Source organism: Mobula hypostoma, chromosome 21, assembly GCF_963921235.1.
Source record: "Mobula hypostoma chromosome 21, sMobHyp1.1, whole genome shotgun sequence".
Classification (NCBI taxonomy): domain Eukaryota; kingdom Metazoa; phylum Chordata; class Chondrichthyes; order Myliobatiformes; family Myliobatidae; genus Mobula; species Mobula hypostoma.
The window spans coordinates 59,578,296-59,602,544 of record NC_086117.1 but is presented as its reverse complement, the minus strand read 5'-3'; the positions used below and the strand labels follow the sequence as shown (position 1 = coordinate 59,602,544).

General features: G+C 42.7%; 1 protein-coding gene across 11 annotated transcripts in view; it reads left to right on the top strand.

The window, feature by feature from the left end:
* Positions 1-24,249, top strand: part of tango2 (transport and golgi organization 2 homolog (Drosophila)) — a 281,648-nt gene that overhangs the window by 27,601 nt on the left and 229,798 nt on the right. Inside the window, exon 1 of one of the 11 annotated variants that reach the window (XM_063074118.1) lies at positions 553-601. The exons of 8 other annotated variants lie outside the window; for them this stretch is intronic. The gene's annotated coding sequence lies outside the window, so the exon portion shown is untranslated. Of the gene's footprint in view, positions 1-552; positions 602-17,052; positions 17,142-24,249 lie in introns of those variants that run through there. 2 more of the 11 variants (XM_063074125.1, XM_063074119.1) reach the window with 2 other exon arrangements.

Here is a 24,249-nt window from a genome sequence, read left to right as displayed (position 1 = left end):
TTAACAAGAGTACGTCGAAGTAGACAACACTTACAATGCCTCAACAAAAAAACAATGATCTTTTGATGCTGAGCTGAAACATCAGAGAGGCTGTCTCTATTTTCCTCTTACTTCCTCACGTGACAGAAATTACACTAAAGAAAATGGTGATTGGAAAATTATTCACTTGGAAGAGTTTAATATTGGTCCAGTAAATATGACAGTCTAAACTGTACAGGAGCTGACATGCAGACAGCTTATTAGGTGCTGCTTTAAGACATAACATCAAACAAGTGCAGTCCAGTCACCACCATTGAATCTGCTGTCAAGCAGTATCTATGGAAATGAATAAACAGTCAACATTTCAGGCTGAGACCCCTCATCAGGACCAGAAATGAAGTGGGAAGATGCCAGAATAAGAAGTTAGGAGAGGGAAGGACGACTAGGTAGAAGGTGATAGGTGAACAGGGAGGTTGGGGAGAAAAATAAGAAGCTGGGATGTGATAGGTGGAAAGGGTAAAGGGCTGAAGGCAAGGAATCTGATAGGAGAGGAGAATGGATCATGGGAGAAAAGGAGGAAGGAGGAGCACCGGAGGAGGTGATAGGCAGGAGAGAGGAAGAGGTAAGTGTATAATTGTACTGAACTTTGTGCTAGAGTTTAAATAAACAGTGTGAAAACATTTCAGTCAGCATTCTGGTGACTATACCGATAGGAAAGCATTATAGCTTCAAATATAAGGCCTTAGTTTTCAGTGTTTTTAAAACAATAACAAAGAAAGTAAAAAACATTTTTGTTAACTGTGATTTATTGCTTCTGTATGAAGCAGTCCCAGTGCGCTTCGCAGATAACAAATTGCTTTCAAGTTCAGGGAGAAGGCTCATGCATCAGCAGTTTTGCGCACTTATATGTGAAAGTGTGGTCAGCCATTCCAACCTTCCCCTACCCCTTCATTTTGAAGATCTTCCCCAGCCTTCACTTGTTCAAAAAATGATTTGACATGCATCTGCTGCAAAATACTCTGCCATTCTTTCCACATCAATAATTGCAATTGTGGTAGACCCACAAGGTAATTGGTGATCAGTGATGTTAGAATCCTACCCACAGCAACTGTTAGATTTACTTCAGTTTCACTACAACAGCTTCCAAAATTCTGTGGTTTTCTAGTGTATAATGTGCCACATGTACACACTCTGGCACATACTGAATTCTGAAGAAAGCTGCCGACTGTTTCATGGTGGCTAATTCTGTAGCTGTGAAAGAGAACATGTTAGAAAATTATTAAATAAAGGGACAAGGGCAGTACTCACCATAAAGCTGCATTCAAGTCCCAGCTGGAACAGGGGAATTTTAAATTCAGTTAAGCAATATGGAATCACCCACCAGTAACAGCAGTCATGAAACTATTGAAATGTTATTTTAAAAAACAGTGGTTTCTCTGATGTCCCTTTTCATTGCAGTGGTTGTGTAACTCTAGAAAGCCTCAGCAGTATGACTCCACGACCTTTGAATGGTCCAATAAGCCTCTCAGTTATAACACACTCACCTTCAAGACTTGGTTGGCAACAGTTCACAGTGTGGTTCACCAAAGGTGAAGAGGGAAATAGTGGGGCAGGGGGCACTGCACAGAATTGAAATAAGCTGCAGAGAGTTGTAAACATAGCCAGCTCCATCATGGGCACTAGCCTCCCCAGCATCCAGACATCTTCAAGCAGTGATGCCTCAAAAAGGTGGCATCCATCATTAGGAATCTCCATCACCTAGCACATGCCCTCTTCTCATTACTACCATCAGGGAGGAGGTACACACTCTATGATTCAGCAATGGCTTCTTCACCACTGCCATCAGATCTCTGAATGGACATTGAACCCACGAACACTACCTCACTACTTTTTTTTTCTCTTTTCACACTATTTATTTTGAACGAGCTAGGATGTTTATCTTTGGAGCAAAGAAGATGACTTGATAGATGTATTCAAGATGCTAAAAGCCATAGATCAAGTGAGCAGCTAGTGACATTTTTCCCAGAGTTAAAAAAAAGACTTAAATGAAGGAGCGTCCTGCACCATTGAGTACATCTGCATGGAGCATTGTCGCAGGAAAGCAGCATCCATCATCAAGGACCCCCACCATCCAGGCCATGCTCTCTTCTCACTGCTGCCACCAGGAAGAAGGTACAGGAGTCTCAGGATTCACACCACCAGGTTCAGGAACAGATATTATTCCTCAACCATCAGGCTCCTGAACCAGAGGGAATAACTTCACTCACCCCATCACTGAACTGTTCCCACAACCTATGGTCTCACTTTCAAGGACTCTTCATCTCATGTTCTCACTATTTATTGCTTATTTATTTGTTATTAGTATTACTTATTTCTTTTCGTATTTGCACAATTTATTGTCTTCTGCATTCTGGTTGAACACCCAAGTTGGTGCGATCTTTCATTGATTATTGGATTGTTGAGTATGTCCAGAGGAAAATGAATCTCGAGGTTGTATATGGTGACATATCTGTACTTTGATAATAAGGGAGGGAATGTCGACTCAGACCTTGAGAGGCCTGTGTTGGGCATTTTCATGCCTTACAAGGCACAGATTGGAAGTCTGTGTGGGGCGCCACTCCTCACACAGACAAATTTGATAGTAAATTTACTTTGAACTTATAAGGTGATTGGAGGTAAGTGCGGGGAGGATGTCAGAGGTAAGTTTTTCACGGAGTGTAAATTCTTTCTCCATCAATAATAGCAATTGAGGGAGATCCCCACTGACCATGACCAGTAAGGTGTTAGTTTATGTTCGAACCCCACCCACTACAGCTGTGAGATTCACTACAGTGTCACAACAATGTCTTCCAAAGCTCTGTGGCTTTCTGGTGCATAGTGTGCCTCATGTTTTCACTTTGGCAAACACATTTCTACTGAACCCGAAAGAAAGTGGTTGGTGCGTGGAGCAAAGTGTCAAAGGTGGCGGTAGAGATAGGTACTTTATAGAACAGCACAGTACAGGCCCTTCGGCCCACAATGTTGTGCCAACCCTCAAACCCTGCCTCCCGTATAAGCCCCCACGTTAAATTCCTCCATATACCTGTCTAGTAGTCTCTTAAACTTCACTAGTGTATCTGCCTCCACCAGTGACTCAGGCAGTGCATTCCACGCACCAACCACTCTCTGAGTAAAAAACCTTCCTCTAATATCCCCCTTGAACTTCCCACCCATTACCTTAAAGCCACGTCCTCTTGTATTGAGCAGTGGTGCCCTGGGGAAGAGGCGCTGGCTATCCACTCTATCTATTCCTGTTATTATCTTGTACACTTCTATCATGTCTCCTCTCATCCTCCTCTCCAAAGAGTAAAACCCTAGCTCCCTTAATCTCTGATCATAATGCATACTCTCTAAACCAGGCAACATCCTGGTAAATCTCCTCTGTACCCTTTCCAATGCTTCCATATCCTTCCTATAGTGAGGTGACCAGAACTGGACACAGTACTCCAAGTGTGGCCTAACCAGAGTTTTATAGAGCTACATCATTACATCGCGACTCTTAAACTCTCTCCCTGGACTTATGAAAGCTAACACCCCATAAGCTTTCTTAACTACCCTATCCACCTGTGAGACAACTTTCAGGGATCTGTGGACATGTACCCTGAGATCCCTAATATCTATAAGACCCCGAAATATCTTTAGGGATATTTAAGAGTCTCTTGGATGGTCACATGGGTGATGGGAAACTATGTGGGAGGGAAAATAGAGGGATTGATGTTAGAGTAGGTTAAAAGGTTGGCAGAACATTGTGGGCCAATGTTCTGTGCTGTACTCTTCTATGATCTATGTTCTTACAATCTTTTTGCACTTTGTGGTTTATTCAAGTGATTCAACAAAAGCGCAGGTGGTGAGACACCAGCCAAATCTGACCCTATCCTCCTCTGAACTTCTCACACTTTTAACACAGATAGTGGGTATTGACAGAGAACAGAAACATAAACTTTCTTAGTGATTTAAGTGAGAGGGAGGAAAATTTAAAGGAAGTTTATGTACCAAGTTGCTTAAACAGAGAGTGAATAGTGACAAGGGAAGTGGTGGAATCAGGTGCAATTGCATGGTTAAGAAGCACTTGGACAAGCCCTTGAACATGCAGTTTAAATTGGCATTGTGGTCGGCACAAGTATCATGGGCCGAGAGGCCTGTTTCTTTGCTGCACTATTCTAAGTTTGAACTGAGGCTGTGGGAGATTGTCTTGGACATTTCTCTTGTGATCCTGTTGCAGACCCTTTTGGACGTTGATAATGTAAGATGCCTTGGGTCTGTTTCCCTTGTTTTTTGGTGAGACAGGCGGTGTGGGAGCTTCATAGCTTCGATTGTAGCGTGGGCTAGGCCTCAGGCTGCAGACTTGCCTGCTGTTACTGTGCAAGTGAGGAGACACTGGAGGCAGTGTAGTGTAGCATTTATGCAGGGCTGGCCTCTCCCGTCGGTGCTGCCCTACAGAATTCGATTAGTGGAATGACAGGCTGGATTACTGGGACCTGTAGGACGTGTCACTCAGAGTGTTGGACTATATGTATGTTTTTTCTTGCTCGCTATTTTGAGTGAACTGTGTATGTTTTGCATCTTGGCTTTGGAGGAATGCTGTCTCATTTGGGTGTATACATGTATGGTTGAATGATAATTAAATTTGATTTGATTTGGCATTGTATTAATTCTTAACTACTTTTCAACCTTTCAATTCGAAAGGCACTGATCAATGAAGTACAGACAACAGGGAAAAACCACTGTCTAACTTAACTGACTTGTTTAAGGAGCTATCAGGAAGGATTGATGAGGGTGCTCCTGATGCGTCCCTCTCTACATTAGTGAAATTCATCGAAAATTGGGGTACCGCTTCATTGAGCAGCTCTACACCATCCACCACAAGAGGTACTTACCAATGGGCAAATATTTTAATTCCAATTCCCACTCCCATTCAGAAATTTTGGTTGTGGCCTCCTCTTGTGCCAAGGCGAGGCCACTTTCAGGGTAGAGGAGCAACACCTTGTGTTCTGTTTGGGTAATCTCCAATCTGATGGTATGAATAACAATTTCTTCCCGTCAACAAATTTACCAACCCCCTCCCCCACCCCCATTCCCCACTGTGACCTTTTACCTCTTCTCACTTACCTGTTGCTTCCTACTGGGTCCCCTCCTCCTCCCCTTTCTCCTATGGTCCACTCTCCTCTCCTGTCAGATTCCTTCCTCTCTCGCCCTTGACCTTTCCTACCCACCTGGCTTCACCTATCACCTTCCAATTAGCCTCCTTCCCCTCCCCCCACTGTCCCCCTTCCTTCTCAGTCCTGAAGAAGGGTCTCAACTTGAAATGTCAACTGTTTATTAATTTCCATAGATGTGGCCCGAGCAGCTGAGTTCCTGCAGCATTTTGTGTGTGTTGCTTTGTGTTGATAAGGGGGCTGCATTGATGTATTCTTCTGGCACAGAAGCGGGCCGTTTGTCGCACCATGTTCATGGCAAACTTACATGGAACGTTACAGTACACTACAGGGCTGTGATGTTCTGGTGACCTTTTAATCTACTCTAAGATCAATTGAACCTTACTTGCTACATAGCCCTCTATTTTTTCCAATCATCCACATGCCTATCTAAGTGGTTCTTAATTGTCCCTAATGTATCTGCCTCTACCACCACCCCAGGTAGGGCATTCCATGTATCCACTTTCCCTGTGTTAATAAAAAAAAATCCACTTTTACCCATACACACTAAATCCATTTGCCCTTATAAGAAATGTATTAATCTCTGCCTTGCCTATTCAAGACACTATCTAAATGCCTCTTTAAAAAGTAACCTTCTCTGTCAATGCATTCTAGATATCAAATGTTGTCCGAGTAAACCAAAAATGTACCCCTCCAATCCCCTTTAAATCTCCTTCCTGTCACTTTAAATCTGTATCCTCTTGTTTTTGATATCAGTACCATCACCATAGGACAAATATTTTTGTCTGTCTCCATTACCGGGCAACACCGTAGCTTGAGGCCTAGTCTGCCCTCTGACTGAGGCTGTGCAGCTGCCCCACTTCACTAATGAACAGGAAATGGACTGGACTTGCAGCATTCCACACCACCAGTGTTCAACAAGGTCTTGTGATCGCTTGGAAAGCAAGTAAGGCAATCAGACACTGTTCGACTGCGTATCTAATTAATAAGATTAGAGTCAGATTAACTCCCTAAAGCTCCATAGACTGTATCCTTGAGTATTTAAGGACCAAGCCTTAGAAGTAGTAGATGCACTGGTGGTCATTTACAATATCCTTGGACACTGAATCATGTCATAGTTGGACATGTCCTTCAGCCAAACATAAACCATCCGTTGATACTAATTCTTTCTCTCACTCTCCTTTTTCTCCCTCTGTCCCTCTGAATATACCTCTTGCCCATCCTCTGGGTCACCCCCCCCCGTCTTTATTCCCAGACCTCCTGTCCCATGATCCTCTCATATCCCCTTTTGCCTATCACCTGTCCAGCTCTCGGCTCTATCCCTCCCCCTCCTGTCTTCTCCTATCATTTTGGATCTCCCCCTCCCCCTCCAACTTGCAAATCCCTTACTCACTCTTCCTTCAGTTAGTCCTGACGAAGGGACTCGGCCTGAAACGTCGACTGCACCTCTTCCTACAGATGCTGCTTGGCCTGCTGCGTTCACCAGCAACTTTGATGTATGTTGCTTGAATTTCCAGCATCTGCAGAATTCCTGTTGTTTCCGTTGATACTAATCTTATGTTAATCCCACCTTTCTATATGACCCGTTACTTCATCAACTGGGACTAGGCAGATTAATAGAGTTCTTTGAGGATATAACAAGCACAGTGGATAGAGGGGAACAGATGGACGTTATTTACTTGGATGTCCAGAAGGCGTTCAATTATGTGCCACATAATAGACTTGTCCATTAGATAAGGATGCACAGAGTTGAGGATTGGTTAGCCAATGTGGCAATCAGTGGTGAGCAGTGTGCCACAGGGGTCAGTGCTGAGCCCACAACTGTTCATGATATACATTAACAATCTGGAAGAGGGGACTGAGGGTAGTGTATCTAAGTTTGCTGATGACACTAAATTGAATGGAAAAGCAAATTGTGCAGAGTATACGGAGAGTCTGCAGAGAGATAAGTGAGTGCGCTGGGGTCCAGCAGATGGAGTACAATGTTGGTAAATGCGAGGACATCCGCTTTGGAAGGAAAAATGGAAGATCAGATTATTATTTAAATGGTGAAAGATTGTATCATGCTGCTATGCAGAAGGACTTGGGAGTGCTTGTGCATGAATTGCAAAAGGTTGGTTTCAGGTGCAGCAAGCTATTAAAAAGGCAAATGGTACGTTGGCCTTCATTGCTTGAGGGATTGAATTTCAGAGCAGGGAGGTTGTGCTGCAGTTGTACAGAGTACTGGTAAGGCCTCATCTAGAGTACTGCATGCAGTTCTGGTCTCCTTACTTAAGGAAGGATATACTGGCTTTGGAGGTGGTGCAGAGGATGTTCACCAGGTTGATTCCAGAGATGAGGGGTTTAGACTATGAGGAGAGATCGAGTTGCCTGGGACTGTACTCACTGGAATTCAGAAGGATGAGAGGACATTTTATAGAAAAACATAAAATTATGAACAGGATAGATATGATGGAGGCAGGAAAGTTGTTCCTTGACTAGAAAGAACTAGGAGACATAGCCTCAAGATTCAGAGGAGTAGACTTAGGACGGAGATGTGGAGGAATTGCTTTTCCCAAAGTGTGGTGAATCTGTGGAATTCTCTGCCCAATGAAGCAGTGGATGCTACCTCAGTAAATATATTTAAGACAAGGTTAGATTTTTGCATAGTTGGAGAATGAAGGGTGATGGGGAAAGGGCAGGTAAGTGGAGATGAGGCAATGGTCAAATCTGCCATGATCTTACTGAACAGCGGAGCCAGATAGCCTAATCCTGCTCCAAAGCAACAAACACAAAATGCTGGAGGAACTCAGCAAATCAGATAGCATCTATGGGAGTGAATTAACAGTCAATGTTTCAGCTGAGACCCTTCTCAGGACTCCGAATAGTCCTGAAGAAGGGTCTCGGCCAAAACATCGACTCTTTACTCTCTTCCACAGATGCTGCCTGACTTGTTGGTTCCTCCAGCATTTTGAGTATGTTCCTATGTGTTAGAGGCAGTTTGCAGTAACCATAAGGTATAGGAACAGAACTAGGCCATTCAGCCCATTTGAATCTTCTCTGCTGTTCAATCATGGCTGATTGATTTTCCCTCTCAATCCCATTCTCCTGCCGTCTCCCCGTAACCTCTGATGTCCTTACTGATCAAGAACTGCTTTAACTGTACCCAATAACTTGGCCTCCACAACCATCTGTGGCAATGAATTCCACAGGTTCACCACCCTCAGGCTAAAGAAATTCTTTCTCATCTCTGTTCTAAAGGAGTGTCCATATACTTTGAGACTGTGCCCACTGGTCCAAGACTCTCCTAATGTATCTGCCAACCTGCGCAACTTTGGGATGTATAATGAAACTGGAAGAAATCCACACGGTCAGAGAGAGAATATGCAAACTCTACACATAGAGTGCATGAAGTCAGGACTGAATCCAGGTGTAAGGCAGTGTCTATACAAACTGTACCATGCTGCCTCTATTCTTGTGATGAGACAAAACCTCATGTAATGCTGCTATTTAGAAACAAATGTGTGAGAAAACAGATAATTATATTCCTCTTAAAAGGTATTGGTAGTGGAGTACATTAATAGTATCCATCATAAATTGAGGGACTACTTCATTTTACCTCTTCTCACCTGCCTATTACTTTTCCCGGGTCCCCAGTCCAGCCCTTATCTTTCCCACCCAGCTGGCTTCACCTTTCACTTTCTAGCTAGCCCCCTTCCCTCCCCCTGCCTTTTTATTCTGGCATGCTCCCCACTTCCTTCTCAGTCCTGAAGAAGCGTCTCAGCCTGAAACATCGATTGGTTATTGATGCTGACTGACTTGCTGAGATCCTCCAGAATTTTGTATGTGTTGCACTGTTTAAAGATGTGGTAACAAAGCATTTGGAAAGTGGTGACCAGTGGGGTCAAAATTGCATGGGTTTAGGAAAGGAAATTTATGCCTAAAAATTTTAGTGTCTTTTTTTTGATTGGGTGTGGGAGGAGCAAATAATATGGTATTGAAAAAAACAGCACAAAGATCTCATACAGAAGCTTAGTAAGTACATTAAAACAAAGGATTGGGGTGATGTATTGACTTGGATATAGAACTGATTGATAGCCAAGAAACTCGGCATCATAACAAGCTACATTACTGCATGGTACAGAAACTGCACTGTGGTGGACAGGAAGGCTCTATATTGGGTAGTCAAAACTGCCCAAGCAACACCATCAAGGACATGTTTACAGAAAGGTCAATCACAAACACAAGAAAGTCTGTAGATGCTGGAAATCCAATGTAACATACAGAAAACGCTGGTGGAACTCAGCAGGCCAGGTAGCATCTATGGAAAAGAATAAACAGTTGAAGTTTTGGGCCAAGACCCTTCTTCAAAAGATACAGAAGATTATCTGCCTTTTAGGGTAGCAATGAAGGTCCTCCATCTCTGGTGGTGTTCAGGGCTTCCTTCATTGTGTCAGTAGCTTCCCTTCGGTTTTCACTACTATCAGTCATACAAGTCCCAGGTGGAGACTCAGGAATACTGTCGCACTCAGATACAGGGTTCTTCAATGCTGTTTCCGTTACAATTTTTTTTTGACTAGCCAAGGTTGTTAGACCTGAGCTGAACCCTTAAACCTTGAGGGTTCACTCTTAGTCTGGACTCTACCATTTGGCATGGGTGACCCTACCAAGAGCCAAAGCATGAAACCCTTACTCCAGCCAACATAGCTCTCTGGATCATTGAGGTATGCAAGCCTCCAAACCACAAGGGTGTTGCTCACTTGGAGGAGGGTATACAGAAATGTGCCAGTAAAAGAGCCAATAACATCATGAAGGATCCCACCCACCCTGCTCATGGACTACTTATGCCGCTCCCATCAGGGAGGACACTAAGTAGCATCCATGCCAGGACCTCCAGACTCAAACAGTTACTTTCTCCAAGCAGTAAGGCTGATCATTACCTCCACCCATTAACACATTCCTCATCACCCCCAACCACCACTACTTATCATTTCCTGTCAGAGTCACCTGATGTACAGGTGCTCCTCTGCTTAGCATCACTTTATGGACATACAAATCTATGTACGTATATTAGCTATCGTGTGTATTTATATTTATTGTGTTTTTTAGATTATTATTGTATTCCTTATCTTGTGTTTTTTTGTGCTGCATTGGATCCAGTGTAACAGTTATTTTATTCCCCTTTACACTTGTATATTGGAAATTATATTCAGCAATTTTGAATCTGGAAGTGTGGGAATAAGTGAGCCCATATTCAGAATGGCAGGTGGTGGCATGACCTATAGTGCTTGGACTTCAGCTACACAGAATATAAATAAATGAATTGGGTAATATAATCTCCTCAGTTTTGCAGCCAACGCAAAGCTGGGTTCGGAGTGTGAACTGGGAAGGATGCAGAGCCTTCACAGTTACTTTAGCGTATTGAGTGGGTGGACCAACACAGTATTCACTGTCTTAAGAAACAGCTACCAATTTAAGCATATGAATATTTAAATTATATAGTCGTGACCAGTTTTGGTGATGTCAGATATGGGCAAATATTGGACTTCTCAGTACTGCTAATGCAAAGCAACAAATTTCATGACACAAACACAAGAAATTCTGCAGATGCTAGAAATCCAACACACACACACAAAATGCTGCAGGGACTCAGCAGATCAGGCCGCATCTATGGAGATTAATAAACAGTCGATGTTTCAGGTTGAGACCCTGCTTCAGGACTGGAAAGGAAAAGGGAAAACGACAGAATAAAAGGGGCAGAGGAGAAGGAGGATAGCTAGAAGGTGATAGGTAGGAATGGAGAAGGGCTAGAGAGGAAGAAATCTGATAGGAGAGGAGAATGCTCCATAGGAGAAAGGGAAGGAGGAGAGGATCCAGGCAGAGGTGATAGGCAGGTGAGAAAAGGTAAGGGACCAGAATGAGGAACAGAAGAAGAGGGGAGTGAGAGATAAAAATCTTTTACCGGAAGGAGAAATTAATGTTCATGCCATCAGGTTGGAGGTAATCCAGACAGAATGTAAGGTGTTGTTCCTCCACACTGAGGGGGGAGCCTCATTGTGGCACAAGAAGAGGCCATGGACCTACATGTTGGGATGGGAATCAGAATTAAAATATTTGGCCACAGGTAAGTTGTACATTAGGCAGATGGAGCAGAGGTGCTCGGAGTGTGAGAAATTTCACACTCAATGACATTAAATCTGGTTCTGAATTGTTTCCAGGGATAATTCTCTGTGCAGCATTGAAATTGTGCATGTTAACTTCTATGTTTGTCTGAAAATTTGGACAGGATCTGTGGTCCAACTTGCAAGCGAATACACAATGGATACTGAAAATCTGAAATAAATATCAGAATACTCAGCTAGAGCAAAAGACAAAATGTGCTGAACTGGAAAGGATTCAAAGGAGGTTCACAAAAATAATTCCAGGATTGACTAGCTTGCATCTCAAGATGGCTCTGGGCCTGTATTCACTAGAATTCAGAAGCATGAGGGGTGACCTCATTGAAACCTGTTGAAGGGTGAAAGACCTTGATACAGTCGATATGGAGATGTTTCCTATGGTGGGAGAGTCTAGGACCAGAGGACACAGCTTCAGAATCGATATGAGGAGGAATTTCTTTAGCCAGAGAGTGGTGAATCTGTGAAATGTGTTGCCACAGGTGGCTGTGGAGGCCAAATCTTTACAAATATTTAAGGCAGAGGTTGATAGAATCTTAATTGGTCAGGGCATGAAGACATACAGAGAGAAGACAGGGGATTAGAGCTGGTAGGGAAAATGGATCAGCTATGATGAAATGGCAGAGCAGACTTGATTTTTTAAAAAATGGCCGAATAGCCTAATTTTGCTCTTATATCGTATGGTCTTCTGCTGGAGGAACTCAGCAGTCGCTCAACTAGAGATAGTTCAGAAGTTTAGCAGAATCTGAGGATGCAAAAACTGTACTAATGCTTTGGTCTGTTGGCCTTTCATGGGTAGGAGAAATAGTTGGAGATTAATAATAAGTTTAGTAATGTGGAGAAAAGAGCATAAGGAGGATAAAACGAAAAGGAAATTCTGGAGTGGGCAGGAGCACAAAATGGCAAACAGGATGATAAGGTGCAAATCTGAATTTATGAATGATTGTCTGAAATTATCAAGAAATGAGTGTGAGAAATATGAATATGATGCAGGAAATTGCCCATTTTCTTAAATTGTTTAGCTGTGTGCTCAAAAGACAATTGTTTGTTCATTATATGCAATGTCATATGATGTGGATGATCATGGTCTATCCACGACCATGATTGTTCTTGGCCTATCCACGACCATGATTGTTCTTGGCAAATATTTCGACAGAAGTGGTTTGCCATTGCCTTCTTCTGGGCAGTGTATTTTACAAGATGGGTGACCCCCAAGCCAATATCAATAGTCTTCAGAGATTGGTGTCTGGTGTTAGTGGTTGCAGAACCAGGACTTGTGATATGCATTAGCTGCTCCCATGGTTTCACGTGACCCTGATCAGGGGCTAATCAAGTACTACACATTGCCCAAGGGTGTGCTTAGAGTGATCAGTTTTTAAGGTTTCAAAGGCTTCAAAGGTACATTTAATGTCAGAGAAATGTATACAATATACATCTTGAAATTCATTTTCTTTGCAACCATCCACGAAAACAGAGAAGTGCCCCAAAGAATGAATGACAGTTAAATGTTAGAACCCCAAAGCCCCCCAGTTCCCCCCAATGCATAAGCAGCAGCAGAGCAACGATCCCCTCCCCCACCAGCAAAAATGCATCAGCGCTCCCCCACCAAGCACTCAAGCGTGCAGCAAAGCATCAATAAAGACACAGTCTTGCAGTACCCCAAAGACTACTCATTCACCCGGTAATTCGGCATACCACAGACTCTCTCTCTCCTGAGTAAGGGAAAAAGAGGTGTCTCACAGCGAGAAGGGAGACATAACAACCAACTCGCTGATTTATGGTGTTAAAAGTCTGTTGCGTCGGTTTTTCTGAGCTCTGTATGCAAAGAACTCGGCTCTCTGGGCACACAGCCAGCAGATAGCTTGCTGCTTTCAATCTTCCGTCTCCCACAACACACTGATTTTCTGCAGCAGCACCGACCACGAGTCCGCCCGCCTCCAGAGCCACAAAATCTCATAACCCTGAAGGCGTGCGAGTCTTCTTGGCCACGTCCTTGGCATATCAAATAGTGGCCAGTTGTGAGGCCCCCAAGAGCGGGTCCCAATCCCGCAAAGAATTGAAGTCAGCGTGTAACTCCAGGTCAGCGTCTTCAGAAAAACCCTGAAAGGGAAAAATAGAGAGACAGGTGTCCCCCGCTTTTTGAATGTTCGCTTTATGAAACCTCACTGTTACGAAAGACCTACATTAGTACCCTGTTTTCGCTAACAGAAGGTGTTTTCACTGTTACGAAAAAAAACAGCGCACGGGGAAAATCAGCACGCGATTAAAGCCGCCACTCTCCCCGGGATTCGGAACTGCATTCTAGCCAGCATCGCTTAGACATGTGCCTGTGAGCAGCCGTTTGCAAGATGAGTTCTAAGGTATTGGAAAAGCCTAAAAGAGCTCGTAAGGGTGTTACACTTAGCGTAAAGCTAGACATAATTAAGCATTTCGATTGTGGTGAATGAAGTAAGGACAAAGTGAGTTTGGCTTGTGGAAGCTGACGAACATGATGTTTAAGAGGTTTTGCATCCCATGACCAAGAATTGGAAGAGGAAAGGATAACAATCAAAACCGAATGCAGTAGCAAACGGACCGAAAGTGAAGTCATCCAGGAACTGAACGTGAAGCAACTGCGTGAGATTTTCGCTGCAATGATAAAGTATGACTTCAATTTTGAAAGGGTACGTAGGTTTAGGGGATATTTGCAGGATGGTTTGAGTCCTTACAAAGAACTGTATGATAGAAAAATGCGCGAGGCTCAGCAGTCAAGCAAGCCTTCCACATCAGCCACAGCAGACAATGAACCTCGACCTTCGACATCGAGGCATGCAGTCATAAGAGAAGATGAGCTGCCTGCTCTAATGGAAACAGATGACGAGATGACACCCCAGTGTCCCACCACCCCACGATTCGCGGAGAATGCAGCAGTAGCAGGGTCTGCGAACGCTCACAAATTTTTCCCACATAAATAAATGGTAATTGCTTCTTCACTTTGCGACATTTTGGCTTACAAACCGTTTCATACGAACGCTCTACCTTCGGATGGCGGGGGAAACCTGTATTAAAGATGAAATAGAGCTGTTTCCGAAGACGCAAGCAAAGGAGCCACTGTTAGGCTCCCGAGCTCCGAAGTCTCAGTTGGGTGTGTTTGTGTTCAAAAAGCAGTAATCATTGTCACTAAGAGTTGGCAAAAAATAAACAGCAAGACAATTCAGAACTGTTTTATTCACCGCAGTTTCAAACACTCATGCTTGGAGATGCCAGAAACATCCAAGAGTGAAAAGGAAATGATATCACTACTTCAAGTTAGAAACTATGAAGAATTTGAAGATATCAACAATCATCTTGAATGTTACAATGAAAATTAAGATTTGCAGGATGCAGTCATCTATCGTACTGTATGAAGGTAGTCCATAATCTGCATGAGGTGTTGGTGCTGATTTTGTTCATTGCATACACTGGATGAAATTCTTCCATTGCTAACTATTAGGAACTAAAACATAGTTTTATAGTACTGTAGTGCTACTGGTAATGTTCTAATTTATTATGTGTTTCATTCAAATACAAAATTTATTACTCAATTTGTCTTTTTTATATTTCTATGAAACTTTGGCTAGTGACACTGCTGCTTAATTGGTCCAAAATGTATTGGCCCGTGGTGTCGCAATTAACCAGAATCCACTGTAATTTTTAAAAAAGTGAAATGCAGCTTGTTCAACAGGGGTGTGGATTCTCTTGCAGATTTGATACTGGAGGGCAACTGAGCTGGTGTTTTACCAATGTCATTAGCAAGGTCATGCCCTCAGATATTTTAGCTTTGTGTTTTTTTTCAAGCCTGCGCTGTTTCCCAAAGAATAACAACACTCTTGTTTGTTCATTTTATACAGTCATATAAATTGAGAACTTCTTCACCTTACTCTAAAGGCCCATCATGAGCTGTTCAAAAACTGTTCCTAATTTTATTATTTTCATTGTCTTGGATTATTCAGTGTTATATGGATGTTGCTTGCAATTTCTGCTTCTACTGTACTTGTGAAGCAAACTGTCTTTGCCCTTGAATCTTAGATGGCATTGTTCGCCTTTGGCAAAATGATTCCTTCTGAGACCTGGGTCTGAATCTTTGTGTTCCAGTGAGGTCTTTCTGGTTGAAATTCCATCAGAAAAAAAAGAAAAACTTTCATAAAAATTCAATTTGGTGGCCTTGAATCAACAAAAGGTTGCAAGAATTTTTTTCACAATTGCAGTAAATGTGTCACCTAATTGTGAAGTGAACCCCCTGTGTAACAATTAAAATATGAAATTGGCCTCGGGCTCGGAGATTAAACTTCACCAGGCATGGGTGCAGCAAAACACCTTTGTGTCATGTCTGAGGATTGTGACCGACAGCAGATTAGTTCCACATATCTACCTCACTGGTTCAAGTTTTGATCCAGAAGCCAATTTAAACCCTTTTAAATCCATTCCTTCAAAAGGTTTTACCACCATCAAAGCTATTGACACTTGGTTTGTTATAGACACAGTGCATTATAAAAATGGGGAAATCAAAGACTTGCAAACACAATGACTCAGCTCTGAGAACCCAGATGACTTCACTAATCCACTCTTACTTGCACTAATCGGAGAATTGTACATTACAGCGAGAGAGAGAGGGAAGCTATCAGAATCAGGTTGAATGTCACTGGTGTGTCTCGTGAAATTTGTTAACAGCAGCAGCAGTACAATAATAGAGAAAAAAACTGAATTACGGTAAGTATATATCTGTATATTAAATAGTTAAACTAAATAAGTAGTACAGAAATAAAAGCAAGTAGTGAAGTAGTGTTCATGGTTTCAATGTCCATTTAGAAGTCGGATTGCTGGGAGGAAGAAGCTGTTCCTGAATCACTGAGTGTGTGCCTTCAGGTTCCTGTACCTCCTCCCTGATGGTAGCAATGAGAAGAGGGCATGTCCTAGGTGATGGGGATCCTTAATGATGGACGCCGCCTTTTTGAAGAATCGCTCCTTGAAGATGTCTTGAATACTAGGGAGGCTAGTACCCATAATGGAGCTGACCAATTGTACAACTTGTGTCTGCCTGTTACAACTATTTGAAAAATATGTTGCCTGAAAGATTAAAGATTTAGCTTTCTTTCTCACTTGTACATAGAAACATACTGTGACCAATTCAGTCAAAGGATGGGTTGGGGGGCAGCCTGCAAGTTTCACCATGCTTCTGGCACTGACATAGCATGTCTACAACTAGCCATGTGCCTTTGGAATGTGGGAGGAAACCAGAGCACCTGGAGGAAACTTGTGCAGTCAAAATTGTATCACATTATGTGTGCACAAGACCGCAAGAAAGCGGAGAAAGAACAGGCCAGTCGACTCCTTAACCCTTCCCTGTCATTTAATATGATCCCAGGAATAAAAGGGTTAACATATGAAGAACATTTGATGGCTCTGGGCTAGTACTTAACTGGAGTTTAGAAGATGAGGGGGATCTCATTGAAACCTATTGAATAGTGAAAGGCCTAGATAGAGTGGATGTGGAGAGGATGTTTCCAATGTTGGAGCATCTCAGACCAGCAGGTACAGCCTCAGAATAGAGCAATGATTTCCATCCTGGGGTCCATGGCGTGAAAAAGGTTATGGACAGTGGCAGGAATTGAACCCAGGTCTCTGGTGAGTGGTAATAGTGTTATGCTAACTGCTACACCACCTTGATTAATTCCTGCTACTGTATTTGCTTACAGAGTCTTGCAAGTTTCCCCCTTAAATCATAGATGCAAGAGGTACCGCAGATGTTGGAAATCTAGAGCAATACACACAATGTGCTGAAGGAGCTCATCAGGTCAGACAGTATCTATGGATGAGAATAAGCAGTTGACATTTCGGGCACCCTTAAATTATTGTATTTATTGGGTTGTAATGCATATTTAATGAAAAAATATTGGTGTTTTGTTGCATCATTTGTGATTGAACTGCAAATAAACTCCCAATACTGTAGGTATCGACAACTATTGCAGATCAACAAGTATATTGACTTTAATTGTGTTGGGCTTGGGCATTGTGCCGAATATCTTTGTCACTTCACTGATCCAAGAAAGCAAATTTGGGCATCCCTGTGATGTGAGGTGTACTTTTCTTCTGCTAACGTTGACAAAATGGGAGTTTAAGTTGTATAAAATTTCTTCCTTAGTAGCACTCCATCTCTTTGGTTTTTCACTGTTCTGAAGAAAAGAGCATACTATTTTGTGGTTCTTCGCCATTCCCATAAAAAATTTTCTTTTTCTATATATGAAGACTGTTTCTCTTTCAAAGCTTCACGGTATTTACAAGGCAAGTTAAGTTGGTAGTAAAAGGTGTCAGAGTCATAAACAAGATCGTGTGAACGTTCTCCTTCATGATGGACTTGGAATACGCATGGCAATTGGCCTCCAGGCAAACCATGAGCACTGAACACTGGCACTGAATGCATTCCTGTCCTGCATTCAGCCAGGACTATATATTCTTGGGGTGGGAAAAAAAGCAATAATGCAAACAATAGTTTCACAGCTTTAATATAAATCAGAAGCTCACATCACAGTTCTAAACAACACAAGCTTTGTTTCCAAAAGTAACTTGATCAAGGCATTCAAATCATTTATTCATTAGGTTTATTCAGTCTTTTGCTCTAAAGTATCTTATTGGCCAATATTTATACTCATTTGGTCTCTGATCATTTGTGTCCTGGTCTTGTAAACATTGGAGTTTGTGTGAAAAGCCCAAGTTCAGTTCTGGTTCAGTTCACTGAAATTTGACTCCTAATGAAATTCCAGATTCTAATCTCTTAAGTATTTTGAATGCATTGGGTTCACTCCTTTATTTAATTTCACACAGAATATTAATGGACTTTTTTTGCATAACTTAACCAGACATAATATCCAGGCAACCTAATTATTTTTATTTGTCGGATCTCAAAGACTACCATTTAAATAATACAACCGAGCAGAGTTTAGAATTTTTGCACCAATGGAGGATGAGGTTTTCCAAGCCACCAGAAGTTCAAGAATAGTGAATGTAATTGATAGAATGATGCAAGAGCAAACAGAAGTTGTTCAATTGGGTCTTTCCAACATGAACAGTCGGAACCAACGGTCACAGCTGTAAGCCACGTGGATGTCAAAATTTGTCTGTTTCTTTCTAAAATCTTGTTGGTATATCTGGCTCATCCAGTGCAGAATCACATCTCTATCAAGTCTGTGCACAATTGCAGCCACTGTAATATATCAATCATCATCATTGTGTCATGTTGTTTGAAGTGGGTGATCATGGTCTTTCCATCACCATGACTGTACTTGGCAAATTTTTCGACAGAAGTGTTTTGCCATTGCCTTCTGGGTGGTGTCTTTACAAGACAGGTGACCCCAGCCATTATCAATACTCTTCAGAGATTGCCTGGCGTCAGTGGTCGCATAACTAGGACTTTTGATATGCATCAGCTGCTCATATGACCATCCACAACCGGCTCCCATGGCTTTGTGTGCTACACCTTGCCCAAGGATGACCTGCAGGCTAGCAGAGGGAAGAAGTGCCTTACACCTCCTTTGATAGAGACCTATCTCTATCCTGCCACCAATATACATACTCTGATAATAAATTTTCTTTGACTTTGACTCCTTTACTGGTAATTTGTGTTGCTGGATCAGAAGAAAAAGCTTAAGTGCAGGCGTACAGATAAAAGTTGTGTTGAGAAGAGAGATCAAATCTGTTAAGGGAAGGAAGACCTATCAAGTCAGGAGGCATGGGATCCCGGGGAAACTTGGCTGCAATGATTCAGAGTTGGCTTGCCCACATAAGTTCAAAGTCCAAAGTAAATTTATCATCAAAGTGTATATATATATGTCACCATATACAACCCTGAGATTCATTTTTTGCGGGCATACTCAATAACTTCATAATAGAATAATAATCATAATAGAATCAATGAACGACAACCACAACTTGGATGTTCAACCAGTGTACTAAAGACAACAAACTGTGCAAATACAAAACTAAAGAAATAATAAATAAATAAATACTGAGAACATGAGATGAAGAGTCCTTGAAAGTGAATGCAGAGAGTGTGGGAACATTTCAATGATGGGGCGAGTGAAGTTGAGTGAAGGTATCCCCTTTGATTAAAGAGGCTGATAATTGAGAGGTAATAAGTGTTCCTGAACCTGGTGGTGTGGGTCTGGAGGCTCTTCAAGAAGAGAGAATGTCCTGGGTGGTGGGGGTCCCTGATGATGGTTGCTCCTTTCCCGTGACGGTGTTTCATGTAGATGTACTCATTGGAGGGGTGGGCTTTACTCGTGATGGACTGGGCCATATCCACTACTTTTTGTAGGATTTTCCATTTGAGTGCAGTGGTGTTTCGATATTAGGCTGTGATGCAACAATCAATATACTCTCCACCACACATCTCTCGAACTTTGTCAACGTTTTGGATGTCAGTCCAAGTCTTCGCAAACTCCTAAGGAAGCAGAGGCGCTGCCGTGCTTTCTTTGTAATTGCACTTATGTACGGGGCCGCAGGACAGGTCCTCTGAAACGCTAACTCTGAGCAATAACCCTCTCCACCCCTGATCACCCCATGAGGACTGGTCATGATCTTTGGTTTCCTTCTCCTGAAGTCAAAAGTCAGCTCCCTGGTCTTGCTGACATTGAGTAAGCGGTTTTTGTAGTGGCACCACACAGCCAGATTTTCAATCTCCCTCCGTATGCTGATTCGTCACCACCTTTGATTTGACCTACGACAGTGGCGTCAGCAAACTTGAATATGGCATTGGAGCTGTGCTTAGACACACAGTCAAAAGTGTAAAGTGAGTAGAGCAGGGGGCTAAGCACACTGCCTTGTGGTGCACCTGTGCTGATGAAGATCGAGGAGATGTCACCAATCTGAACTGACTGGGGTCTGCAAGTGAGGAAATTGAAGATCCAATTGAACGAGGAGGTATTGAGGCCAAAGTCTTGAAGGTTAATGATTGGTGGTAGTAGATGGAAAGTAATCTGTCTGGAAGTCTGTGACCAATGGTGTTCTGCAGAGGTCTGTTCTGGGACCCTTGTTCCTCATTAACTTCAATGAGGATAATAGCCGGGGTGATCCCAATCATTATCAATACTCCTCAGAGATTGTCTGCCCTGTGTCAGTCATCTCATAACCAGGACGTGATATGCACCAGCTGCACCCGTAGCTTCCCATAACCCTGATCCGTGGGGTGGGGGGGGGGCGCTAAGTAGGTCTTTTGCCCAAGGGTGACCTGTAGACAAGTGGAGAGAAAGGGTGCCTTATACCCCTTTTGGTAGAGATGTATCTCCACCCACCACCCAGGTGAGATTAGATTATGAGGACACGCAGTCCTCTTTTATTGTCATTTAGTAATGCATGCATTAAGAAATGATACAATATTCCTCCGGTGTGATATAACAGAAACACAAGACAGACCAAGACTGAAAAACTAACAAAAATTACATAATTATAACATATAGTTACAACAGTGCAACAATACCATAACTTGATGAAGAACAGGCCACGGCACAATAAAAAAAAAGTTCAAGGTCTCTCGAAAGTCCCACATCTCACGCAGACGGGAGAAGGAAGAAAACTCTCCCTGCCATGCCCGACCGCAGTCCGACTCTGAGTCGTCCAAAAACTTCGAGCTCCGATCAGCCCTCCGACACCGAGTACCGAGCACCATCGCTGCCGAACGCTTTGACCTCAGCCTCAGTCGCCAGCAGCAGGCAAAGCCGGGGATTTTGGTGCCTTCCCTCTGGAGATTCTCGATCGCACAGTAGCAGCAGCAGCGAACCGGGCATTTCAGAAATTTCTCCAGATGTTCCTCTGCTTCTCACGTCTGTCTCCATCAAATCAGAATTGTGCACGGCATCCTACTTACAAATACAATATCATTTCACTGGAGATGCTGCGCGCGCTGTGTTGCACCGCCATCTTCTCCTCCCACCCTTGCGTAGGTAGGTCGAGAAATAATTATTTGTCCAATGTTTTTTTGAATACTGCTGGATTGCTTAATTCCCAAGACATTATTCTTGCACATTGATATATATCTGTATCAGATGGTATGTGAAATGCTGAGGAATTTGGACAGTATTTCCACAGTCCTGTTCTGTTTCCAATGCAGATGGTGCCAGCATTGGGTGACAAGGCTATGGGGTGAGTGTTGCTGTAGTAATTTGCTGATAGTGTTAAGAAATCAGCACATGACCACTGATTTAAATGGATTGCTTTCTAGTGATGGCTTCTGAGCTTTCGTGGTTGGACTGCAAAATCACCTGTCAGATAGCATGGTAGTGTAGCAGTTAACACAATACTTTATTGTACCAGCAACCCGGGTTCAATTCACACCGCTGCCTGCAAGAAGTTTGTTTGTTCTCCCCTTGACCACGTGGGTTTCCTCTGGGTGCTCTGGTTTCCTCCCACATTCCAAAGACATATCAGTTAGTGGGTCAATTGACTATTGCAAATTGTCACATGATTGGGCTAGGATTAATAATTAGGGGATTGCTGAGCAGCGTGGTGTGGCTCGAAGGGCTGGAAGGGCCTAAACTGCACTGTGTTTCCATAAATAAAATTTCCATAATAAATAAATATGAGAACTACATCAGATTCTGACTGAATCTCAACAGCCTTAATGCCAACTTACTTGAAAATTAACTTGCATTGCTTGGCAATTTTTAATCATGAAATAATTGTATTTCTCATTTCACAAAGGAAATCTTGAGTTTATATGTACAATTGCTTCAGTCACAGAATTCAATGTGGTATTCACATGCTTCCAAAGAGAAGTACATTTAAAAATCTTGAAAACTACAGTGTGAGAAATAATTATTTGTTCAGTGCTCTTTTGTAACTTTTGAAACTGTATTTTGGTTGTGGTTAGTGTCTCAATGTTTTGAGGGATAGTTTTCATATCAGTGTGTTCCCTGCATCACAGACATTTTAAAGAACTGCTCTGTCATTTTTTTTTAACACCAGTGTAACGCGCTGTAATAAATTTTCAGTGCAGTCTGGGCACATCTAAACTGTCTCTGATACATCTGAGTGAAATGAAGGACTGGAAGCAAGGCAGACGTGTCCAGGGGCTCCGAGAAGGTGTAGAGGAAGGAGGAGTATAAACTATATATTATGCAACACAATGGTCCAGCTAGTGGAGCAGCAGTCTCACTACACTAAAGACATGGGTTCAGGCCAAATTTCCTGTGCTATCTGTGTGGAGTTTGCATGTTCTCCCTGTATCACATGGATTTCCTCTGGGTTCTTCTGCTTCTACTGTCTCTTACAACACAATGAAGGTCCTCCATCTCTGGACAGCAATGAAGATTCTTCACTTCTGGCAGTGATCAGGGCTTTCTTCATTGTGTCAGTAGCTTCCTCTTGGTTGTAACTGCTGTCACTCATGCAAATCCCAGGTGGAGTCTCAGGAATACCATCGTACTCGGATGTAGAAGGGTTCTTGATTGCTGTTTCCATAACAGTTTTGTAATACCAGTCAGAGTTGTTAGCCCTGAGCTGAACCCCCGAACTCTTCGTCTGTCCTCTACCCTTTAACCTGTTTGGCATGGGTGACCCTACCAAGAGCCAAAGCATTAAGGCCCTGACTCCAGCCAACATAGCTCTCCAGGTCATCGAGGCACACAAGCCTCCAAACCCTAGGACAAGGCTGTGGTCCTCTTGGAGGCTTCCTCTGGGTGCTTTAAGCTTACGCCACATCCCAAAGCTGCATTAGTTGGTAAGTTAATTGGCCTTTCTGAAGTGCCTCTATAAATTATTTATTTAGTTAGTGGTGCAGCACAGAGTAAGCCCTTCTGGCCCTTCAAGCCATCCCATCTCAGATACCCCCGACAACCCCAATTTAACCCTAGCCTGGTCACAGGACAATTTACAATGACCTGTTAACCTATCCAGTACATCTTTGGACTGTGGGAGGAAACCGAGCACTTGGGGAAAACGCATGCATTCCATAGGGAGGAGGTGCAGAGACTCCTTACAGACACCTTTGGAATTAAACTCTGAACTCCGACACCCTGAGCTGTAATTGTGTGGCGCTAACCACTACACTACTGTAGCACCCTGTTAGGTGAATGTGGGGGAAGTTATTGACAGCATGAAGTGAAGTGAATTTTGAAAGAATGATTAATGTAAATATACCAAAGGGGCTGTTTCTGTGCTGTATCTCTCTTATCACTCTGACTGTTGTGCTCCTTCTTTCAACTCTCCTGGGGCAAAATCTCAAGAAACTAACTTTTCCAAAATATTCACAACAGATATATGACCTTTAAAAGAGAGAACTTACACTAAACGTTTGTGCCTGGAATGCTCTGACTAAATAAGTAAAGGTGAATATTATCCTATACATTCTGTGCCTTGTGTGGATCATTTCAACTGACCACTGCTGAACTAAGCCAATTAGTTCCATTTGCTCTGCAGCACAGCATTGGAAAGATTACCTACTCAAGGGAAGATATGATCTATCTGAGCAGCTGCTGGAATTTGTCAGGACTGCAGACTTTCTGAAAGTTCTGTGATGATAGACAGCATTGCTGAGGTGCTCCAGATTTCTACTAGAACCCAGAACTTTCCATGAATCACTAAGGCTAACTCATCGCAATCTTCCCAATCATTTGTGATTATGAGCAAAATATTCTCAGTTTCCAGGAAGTTTGCATTCTTTGATTTCACTAAATGATGGATTGATCCTTAGAATGACAAGGGCTATACTCTCCTTCCATTGCACTGGTCTAGAAGGGTTTTGCTTCCTGAATGCTTTTGGGTGTATTTTGAGGATTTTGGGCTACTGATCACGAAAATTTCCATGAAATTTCCACTGTTTAAAAAATCACCAATATTAGTTATTTCAATTCATAATTCAAATCAGAATAACTGATGCCAAGATTGAGGAAGGCATTACTGTTGGTCTGCAA